This window comes from Cherax quadricarinatus, chromosome 53 (assembly GCF_038502225.1).
Source record: "Cherax quadricarinatus isolate ZL_2023a chromosome 53, ASM3850222v1, whole genome shotgun sequence".
Taxonomy (NCBI): domain Eukaryota; kingdom Metazoa; phylum Arthropoda; class Malacostraca; order Decapoda; family Parastacidae; genus Cherax; species Cherax quadricarinatus.
Genome location: NC_091344.1, coordinates 14601156 through 14611403, shown reverse-complemented (window position 1 = coordinate 14611403; position 10248 = coordinate 14601156).

The following is a 10248-nucleotide window of genomic DNA, read 5'->3' as shown; positions in this document are numbered from 1 at the left end:
TCCTATATTCTGTCTTACCTCTAATTCTTTCAATTATAACCCTACCGTACACTTTTCCTGGTATACTCAGTAAACTTATTCCTCTATAATTTTTACAGTCTCTTTTGTCCCCTTTCCCTTTATATAAAGGGACTATACATGCTCTCCGCCAATCCCTAGGTACCTTCCTCTCTTTCATACATTTATTAAACAAAAGTACCAACCACTCCAACACTATATCCCCCCCTGCTTTTAACATTTCTGTCATGATCCCATCAGTTCCAGCTGCTTTACCCCCTTTCATTTTACGTAATGCCTCACGTACCTCCCCCACACTTACATTCTGCTCTTCTTCACTCCTAAAAGATGGTATACCTCCCTGACCAGTGCATGAAATTACTGCCTCTGTTTCTTCCTTAACATTTAAAAGTTCCTCAAAATATTCTCGCCATCTACTTAATACCTCCATCTCCCCATCTACTAACTCCCCTACTCTGTTTTTAACTGACAAATCCATACTTTCCCTAGGCGATCTTAACTTGTTTAACTCACTCCAAAAATTTTTCTTATTTTCATTAAAATTTCTTGACAGTGCCTCTCCCACTCTATCATCTGCTCTCCTTTTGCACTCTCTCACCACTCTCTTTACCTTTCTTTTACTCTCCATATACTCTGCTCTTCTTATAACACTTCTGCTTTGTAAAAACCTCTCATAAGCTACCTTTTTCTCTTTTATCACACCCTTTACTTCATCATTCCACCAATCACTCCTCTTTCCTCCTGCTCCCACCCTCCTATAACCACAAACTTCTGCCCCACATTCTAATACTGCATTTTTAAAACTATTCCAACCCTCTTCAACCCCCCCACTACTCATCTTTGCACTAGCCCACCTTTCTGCCAATAGTCGCTTATATCTCGCTTGAACTTCCTCCTCCCTTAGTTTATACACTTTCACCTCCCTCTTACTTGTTGTTGCCACCTTCCTTTTCCCATCTACCTCTTACTCTAACTGTAGCTACAACTAAATAATGATCCGATATATCAGTTGCCCCTCTATAAACATGTACATCCTGGAGCCTACCCATCAACCTTTTATCCACCAATACATAATCTAATAAACTACTTTTCATTACGTGCTACATCATACCTTGTATATTTATTTATCCTCTTTTTCATAAAATATGTATTACTTGTTACCAAATCTCTTTCTACACATAGCTCAATTAAAGGCTCCCATTTACATTTACCCCTGGCACCCCAAATTTACCTACTACTCCCTCCATAACATTTTTACCCACTTGAGCATTGAAATCCCCAACCACCATTACTCTCACACTTGATTCAAAACTCCCCACGCATTCACTCAACATTTCCCAAAATCTCTCTCTCTCCTCTACACTTCTCTCTTCTCCAGGTGCATACACGCTTACTATAACCCACTTTTCACATCCAATCTTTATTTTACTCCACATAATCCTTGAATTAATACATTTATAGTCCCTCTTTTCCTGCCATAGCTTATCCTTCAACATTATTGCTACTCCTTCTTTAGCTCTAACTCTATTTGAAACCCCTGACCTAATCCCATTTATTCCTCTCCAATGAAACTCTCCCACCCCCTTCAGCTTTGTTTCACTTAAAGCCAGGACATCCAGCTTCTTCTCATTCATAACATCCACAATCATCTCTTTCTTATCATCTGCACAACATCCACGCACATTCAGACTTCTCACTTTGACAATTTTCTTCTTCTTATTCTTTTTAGTAATCTTTACAGGAAAAGGGGTTACTAGCTCATTGTTCCCGGCATTTTAGTTGACTTTTACAACACGCATGGCTTACGGAGGAAAGATTCTTATTCCACTTCCCCTGGAGTTTACCTGGAGAGAGTTCCGGGGGTCAACGCCCCCGCGGCCCGGTCTGTGACCAGGCCTCCTGGTGGATCAGAGCCTGATCAACCAGGCTGTTGCTGCTGGCTGCACGCAAACCAACGTACGAGCCACAGCCCGGCTGATCCGGAACTGACTTTAGGTGCTTGTCCAGTGCCAGCTTGAAGACTGCCAGGGGTCTGTTGGTAATCCCCCTTATGTGTGCTGGGAGGCAGTTGAACAGTCTTGGGCCCCTGACACTTATTGTATGGTCTCTTAACGTGCTAGTGACACCCCTGCTTTTCATTGGGGGGATGGTGCATCGTCTGCCAAGTCTTTTGCTTTCGTAGTGAGTGATTTTCGTGTGCAAGTTCGGTACTAGTCCCTCTAGGATTTTCCAGGTGTATATAATCATGTATCTCTCCCTCCTGCGTTCCAGGGAATACAGGTTTAGGAACCTCAAGCGCTCCCAATAATTGAGGTGTTTTATCTCCGTTATGCGCGCCGTTAAAGTTCTCTGTACATTTTCTAGGTCGGCAATTTCACCTGCCTTGAAAGGTGCTGTTAGTGCACAGCAATATTCCAGCCTAGATAGAACAAGTGACCTGAAGAGTGTCATCATGGGCTTGGCCTCCCTAGTTTTGAAGGTTCTCATTATCCATCCTGTCATTTTTCTAGCAGATGCGATTGATACAATGTTATGGTCCTTGAAGGTGAGATCCTCCGACATGATCACTCCCAGGTCTTTGACGTTGGTGTTTCGCTCTATTTTGTGGCCAGAATTTGTTTTGTACTCTGATGAAGATTTAATTTCCTCATGTTTACCATATCTGAGTAATTGAAATTTCTCATCGTTGAACTTCATATTGTTTTCTGCAGCCCACTGAAAGATTTGGTTGATGTCCGCCTTGAGCTTTGCAGTGCCTGCAATGGAAGACACTGTCATGCAGATTCGGGTGTCATCTGCAAAGGAAGACACGGTGCTGTGGCTGACATCCTTGTCTATGTCGGATATGAGGATGAGGAACAAGATGGGAGCGAGTACTGTGCCTTGTGGAACAGAGCTTTTCACCGTAGCTGCCTCGGACTTTACTCTGTTGACGACTACTCTCTGTGTTCTGTTAGTGAGGAAATTATAGATCCATCGACCGACTTTTCCTGTTATTCCTTTAGCACGCATTTTGTGCGCTATTACGCCATGGTCACACTTGTCGAAGGCTTTTGCAAAGTCTGTATATATTACATCTGCATTCTTTTTGTCTTCTAGTGCATTTAGGACCTTGTCGTAGTGATCCAATAGTTGAGACAGACAGGAGCGACCTGTTCTAAACCCATGTTGCCCTGGGTTGTGTAACTGATGGGTTTCTAGATGGGTGGCGATCTTGCTTCTTAGGACCCTTTCAAAGATTTTTATGATATGGGATGTTAGTGCTATTGGTCTGTAGTTCTTTGCTGTTGCTTTACTGCCCCCTTTGTGGAGTGGGGCTATGTCTGTTGTTTTTAGTAACTGTGGGACGACCCCCGTGTCCATGCTCCCTCTCCATAGGATGGAAAAGGCTCGTGATAGAGGCTTCTTGCAGTTCTTGATGAACACAGAGTTCCATGAGTCTGGCCCTGGGGCAGAGTGCATGGGCATGTCATTTATCGCCTGTTCGAAGTCATTTGGCGTCAGGATAACATCGGATAGGCTTGTGTTAATCAAATTTTGTGGCTCTCTCATAAAAAAATTCATTTTGATCTTCGACTCTCAGTCTGGTTAGCGGCTTGCTAAAAACTGAGTCATATTGGGACTTGAGTAGCTCACTCATTTCCTTGCTGTCATCTGTGTAGGACCCATCTTGTTTAAGTAGGGGCCCAATACTGGACGTTGTTCTCGATTTTGATTTGGCATAGGAGAAGAAATACTTTGAGTTTCTTTCGATTTCATTTATGGCTTTTAGTTCTTCCCGCGATTCCTGACTCCTAAAGGATTCTTTTAGCTTAAGTTCGATGCTTGCTATTTCTCTGACCAGTGTCTCCCTACGCATTTCAGATATATTGACCTCTTTTAGCCGCTCTGTTATTCTTTTCCGTCGCCTGTAAAGGGAGCGCCTGTCTCTTTCTGTTTTACATCTACTCCTCCTTTTTCTTAGAGGAATAAGCCTTGTGCATACATCGAGTGCCACCGAGTTAATCTGTTCTAGGCATAAGTTGGGGTCTGTGTTGCTTAGTATATCTTCCCAAGTTAGGACTTGGTTTACTTGGTCCCACTTTATGTTTTTGTTACTGAAGTTGAATTTGGTGAATGCTCCCTCGTGACTAATCTCATTATGTCGGTCTGGGGCTCCGCGCATACATGACTGAACCTCAATTATGTTGTGATCTGAGTATATTGTTTTTGATATGGTGACATTTCTTATCAGATCATCATTGTTAGTGAAGATGAGGTCTAGTGTATTCTCCAGTCTAGTAGGCTCTATTATTTGCTGGTTTAAATTGAATTTTGTGCAGAGATTTAAAAGCTCGCGTGAGTGTGAGTTTTCATCAGAGCTGCCTCCTGGTGTTATTACTGCAACAATATTATTTGCTATATTCCTCCATTTTAGGTGCCTTAAGTTGAAATCCCCCAGGAGCAAGATGTTGGGTGCAGGAGCTGGAAGGTTTTCCAGACAGTGGTCAATTTTTAACAGCTGTTCCTGGAATTGCTGGGATGTTGCATCCGGAGGCTTGTAGACTACCACAATGACTAGGTTTTGGTTCTCGACCTTTACTGCTAAAACTTCCACTACATCATTTGAGGCATTTAGCAGTTCTGTGCAAACAAGTGACTCTGCAATGTACAGGCCAGGCCCCCCCCCCCCCCCCCTTTTGCCTGTTCACTCTGTCACATCTGTATAGGTTGTAACCTGGGATCCATATTTCGTTGTCCAAGTGATCCTTTATGTGGGTCTCAGTGAAAGCCGCGAACATTGCCTTTGCCTCTGCAAGCAGTCCACGGATGAAAGGTATTTTGTTGTTTGTTGCTGGCTTTAGACCCTGTATATTTGCAAAGAAGAATGTTATCGGACTGGTGGTATTGTTGGTACTGGGGGGGGATTTTTTTTCCGGCATTAGTATCTGTATCTGTTGGTTTGGAGTGGAGGCCATCGACTGTGGTTCCACTCCAGGAATGAATGGATTTGGTGTACGATTTCTGCCATTTCCTGCCAGTTTTTTTTCCTTCCTGGCACTAAAAAACCTCTCCCTCTTGAGTGGCTGTGGCTACCCAGGTATTCTCATGGCCTGGATGTTTTGTATCTTTTTGTCCCCTTTAGATGGTATGCCTGGCAATTTAAGTTATAGCACAGTCTTTCCTGTACTGAAGAGGTACACAGTTCAGGGTGAAAAAGCTTACAGGAAGGGAGTTTGCATTTTCCTGTTGTCATATGGGCATGGCATTTTCTAGGGTGGTCATAGTTGCACGTCCCATCTGTTTTTTTCCAGATTTCCCATGCCAGCAGATACCGAGTGCATAGTATGTGCACAGGCTTGGTTTCCTTTTGCCTTGGGTTTCTGTGACTGTATTCCCTGTTGGTGCATGTTTCCCTGTCTTACTTCTATCCTCCCTAGCACCAACAATGGAGCTCCCACCAGTTGTTTTTGGTAATATATCCTCACTATTGCTAGTGGAGTCCTCTTGTTTGCTATTTCCTGCGGTATTTCTAGTTTGCAATATTGGTTTTATCTTATCTTTGACTACACTTGTTTCCCTACTATGGCTCCTGTCCCCTATGAGGTCATTTATATGTATTCCTTCCTGCGTATAATTCCCGACTACCTGGACAAAATCTCCAGCTTCACCATTACTGTCTCCCAGGATAGCATCTCCAGCTTCCCCATTACTGTCTCCCAGGACAGCATCTCCAGCTTCACCATTACTGTCTCCCAGGACAGTACCTCCAGCTTCACCATTACTGTCTCCCAGGACAGCACCTCCAGCTTCACCATTACTGTCTCCCAGGACAGCACTATCAGCCCCCCATATAAAAGGAAAAGTAATAAGACCAAGAACTATTAAGATAAAATCAAAGAAAACTCAGATGAGTGTGTATAAATAAATGTGTACATGTATGTGTAGTGTGACCTAAGTGTAAGTAGAAGTAGCAAGACATACCTGTAATCTTGCATATTTATGAGACAGACAAAAGACACCAGCAATCCTACCATCATGTATAACAATCACAGGCTTTCGTTTTACACTCACTTGGCAGGACGGTAGTACCTCCCTGGGTGGTTGCTGTCTACCAACCTATTACCTATATATATATATATATATATATATATATATATATATATATATATATATATATATATATATATATATATATATATATATATATATATATATATATATATATATATATATATATATATATATATACATACACAATTTTTTCTCTGTACTGATGATTATTTCCCATAAATTCCTGTGTACCGATTGGAGATGTTTATATTTTGCCGCCGAAGCTGCTAGTTTATTGTGCACCCTTCTATTCATCCAAGAGTTGAAACTTTCAAGTAACTAATTCCAGCCTTGCTGGAACGAAAGCTTAGAAACTTGAGTAGCTGATCCCACAGTGGAATGTTTAACGATATCTCTTTTAGCCTAATGAAATTTCCAAGTTTAAGTTGATATATTTCATTATCGTATGCGAAAATCCGTGATGGAATAAGGTAGGGAAATAGCTTTGAGTCCCAAGAAGTATCTATTACATCGAAAAGGGCAGTAGTACAAAGCAAATGTACTAAGTTTTATTGAAAAAAAACAATCTCCCGTCCAATATCCAGGTCACAAGGCATCATCAAAATGAATATGAAAAAATACCAGTGTGTTACTTTTCTACTCCACTACACTGAACTGCAGTTTATGAAGATACACTAGTGTGGACAGGCTGAGAGTAATACATTCATTCTTAAACGGTAGCTGGGTGAAAAAACAATAATTATCCGGTTTATTCGAGGACACCCAATTTACTCCTAAACCAATATTATTTCATAGTGACTATCTGTCCATTTAACTTTGTTTACCATTACTTAATTTTAGTCCCTTATATATTTTCCTTTATTTTAGCTTTATATAACAACCTTAGTTCATACATTCACAATTGTTAATATTAAAATAATCAAGGTGCTATTCTCAGGTGCTAAAGTGTAATAAGTTCACTATTTTGCCATTATATTCCAAAGCTCATTTATTTGATTACCACTTTATTGTTCACCACAACTTATATTAGTCCCTTTTATATTATAATTTTATATTATAATTCTAACTTTAAAGAATTACCTTTAAAGTACTACCTACTATCATATTCCCAAGCTCCATTATTTGATCATCACTTTATTTGTTCACCACAAATTATTTTAGTCCCTTTTATATTGTCTCCTTTATTTTAGCTTTAAAAAACTACCTTAGCTCATTATTTTTACATTTGTTAAATAATTCAGGTGCTATTTTTTTAGCTTTAGAATATTTACTTTGTTTTATACTTAATTCTAACTATAGATTCACTACAAATTTTATGATTACAAGCATTGATCCTGATACCAACCTCTTTTTGAATGACTTAAATGAATCAAACAGTTACTGTAATTACTACACAGCAGAACAATCAAAGGCACTTCTCAGAGCCAACAAAAACATAACTGTCTTTAACTACAATATCAGATCTTTAAGCAAGCATTACGATGACCTCATAGCATTACTAAATTCCTTGCATGCCAATATGTCCATCATTACACTAACTGAAACCTGGCTAAAGCCTGATACTACAGATGTCTATGCCATTCCTGGTTACACAGCCATACACAACTGTAGGACAGATCAACAAGGGGGTGGCACAGCTATATACTACTCAGACCAACTAGAATGTATCACTAATACTTGCACAAGGGATGAACATGGGGAATATATAATAGCTAAATTCAAATCCAAATACCTACAAAAACCTCTCACATTGATAAACATCTACAGAGTTCCACAGTCAAACATTAGCCAATTTAGTCAAAACATAGGAAGTATGATAACTGATGCACGCATGAACAAAGATCACTTACTACTCTGTGTGTGTGTTTGTGTGTATGTGTGTATGTGTGTGTGTGTGTGTGTGTGTGTGTGTGTGTGTGTGTGTGTGTGTGTGTGTGTGTGTGTGTGTGTGTGTGAGTATGAGTGTGTGTGTGTGTATGAGTGTGTGTGTGTGTGTATGAGTGTGTGTGTGTGTGTGTATGAGTGTGTGTGCGTGTGTGTACTCACCTATTTGTACTCACCTATTTGTGGTTGCAGGGGTCGAGTCACAGCTCCTGGCCCCGCCTCTTCGCTGATTGCTACTAGGTCCTCTCTCTCCCTGCCCCATGAGCTCTATCATACCTCGCCTTAAAACTATGTATCGTTCCTGCCTCCACCACATCACTTTCTAGGCTATTCCATGGCCTGACTACTCTATGACTGAAGAAATACTTCCTAACATCTCTTTGATTCATCTGAGTCTTCAACTTCCAATTGTGACCTCTTGTGTCTGTGTCCCATCTCTGGAACATCCCGTCTTTGTCCACCTCGTCTATTCCGCGCAGTATTTTATATGTCGTTATCATGTCTCCCCTGACCCTCCTGGCCTCCAGTGTCGTCAGGCCGATTTCCCTCAACCTTTCTTCATAGGACAATCCCCGTAGCTCTGGGACTAGTCTTGTTGCAAACCTTTGCACTTTCTCTAATTTCTTGACGTGCTTGACTAGGTGTGGATTCCAAACTGGTGCTGCATACTCCAGTATGGGCCTGACGTAGATGGTGTACAGAGTCTTAAACGAATCCTTACTGAGGTATCGGAACGCTATCCGTAGGTTTGCCAGGCGCCCGTATGCTGCAGCAGTTATCTGATTGATGTGCGCCTCAGGAGATATGCTCGGTGTTATACTCACCCCCAGATCTTTTTCCTTTAGTGAGGTTTGCAGTCTTTGGCCATCTAAACTATATTGTGTCTGCGGTCTTCTTTGCCCTTCCCCAATCTTCATGACTTTGCATTTGGCAGGGTTAAATTCTAGGAGCCAGTTGCTGGACCAGGCTTGTAGCCTGTCCAGATCTCTTTGTAGTCCTGCCTGATCCTCGTCCGATTCGATTCTTCTCATTAACTTCACATCGTCTGCAAACAAGGACACTTCTGAGTCTATCCCTTCCGTTATGTCGTTCACGTATACCAAGAACAGCACAGGTCCTAGGACTGACCCCTGTGGAACCCCGCTTGTCACAGGCGCCCACTCTGACACCTCGTCGCGTACCATGACTCGTTGTTTCCTCCCTGTCAGATATTCTCTGATCCATTGCAGTGCCTTTCCTGTTATGTGTGCCTGGTCCTCTAGCTTTTGCAGTAACCTCTTGTGAGGAACTGTGTCGAAAGCCTTCTTGCAGTCCAAAAATACGCAGTCGATCCACCCCTCTCTCTCTTGTCTTACTTCTGTCACCTTGTCATAAAACTCTAGTAGGTTTGTGACACAGGATTTTCCTTCCCTGAAACCGTGCTGGTTGTCAATTATACACTTGTTTCTTTCCAGGTGCCCCACCACTCTCCTCCTGATGATCTTCTCCATGACCTTGCATACTATACACGTTAGAGATACAGGTCTGTAGTTTAGTGCCTCATGTCTGTCTCCCTTTTTAAAAATTGGGACTACATTTGCCATTTTCCATACCTCAGGGAGTTGCCCAGTTTCAAATGATGTGTTGAAGATCTTTGTTAATGGCTCACACAATATCTCTGCTCCCTCTTTAAGGACCCATGGAGAGATGTTGTCTGGTCCCACCGCCTTTGAGGTGTCAAGTTCGCATAGCAGCTTCTTCACCTCCTCCTTGGTTATATGTACCTCATCCAGCACTTGCTGGTGTGCCCCCCTGTTCTGATTTCTTGGAGTCCTACTGGTTTCCACTGTAAATACCTCTTTAAATCTTGTGTTGAGCTCCTGACATACCTCTCGGTCGTTTCTTGTGAATTCCCCATCCCCCTTCCTCAGTCTGATTACCTGGTCCTTGACTGTTGTTTTCCTCCTGATGTGGCTGTACAACAGCTTCGGGTCAGTCTTTACTTTTGATGCTATGTCATTTTCATATTGTCTCTGAGCCTCCCTTCTTATCTGTGCATATTCGTTTCTGGCTCTTCGGCTGATTTCTTTATTTTCCTGAGTTCTCTGTCTTCTGTACCTTTTCCATTCTCTATTACACCTAGTTTTTGCCTCCCTACACCTTTGGGTGAACCAAGGACTCGTTCTGTTCTTCCCATTATTTCTGTTTCCCTTGGGAACAAACCTCTCCTCTGCCTCCTTGCATTTTGTTGCTACATAGTCCATCATTTCTTGTACTGGTTTTCCTGTCAGTTCCCTCTCCCACTGAATGTCT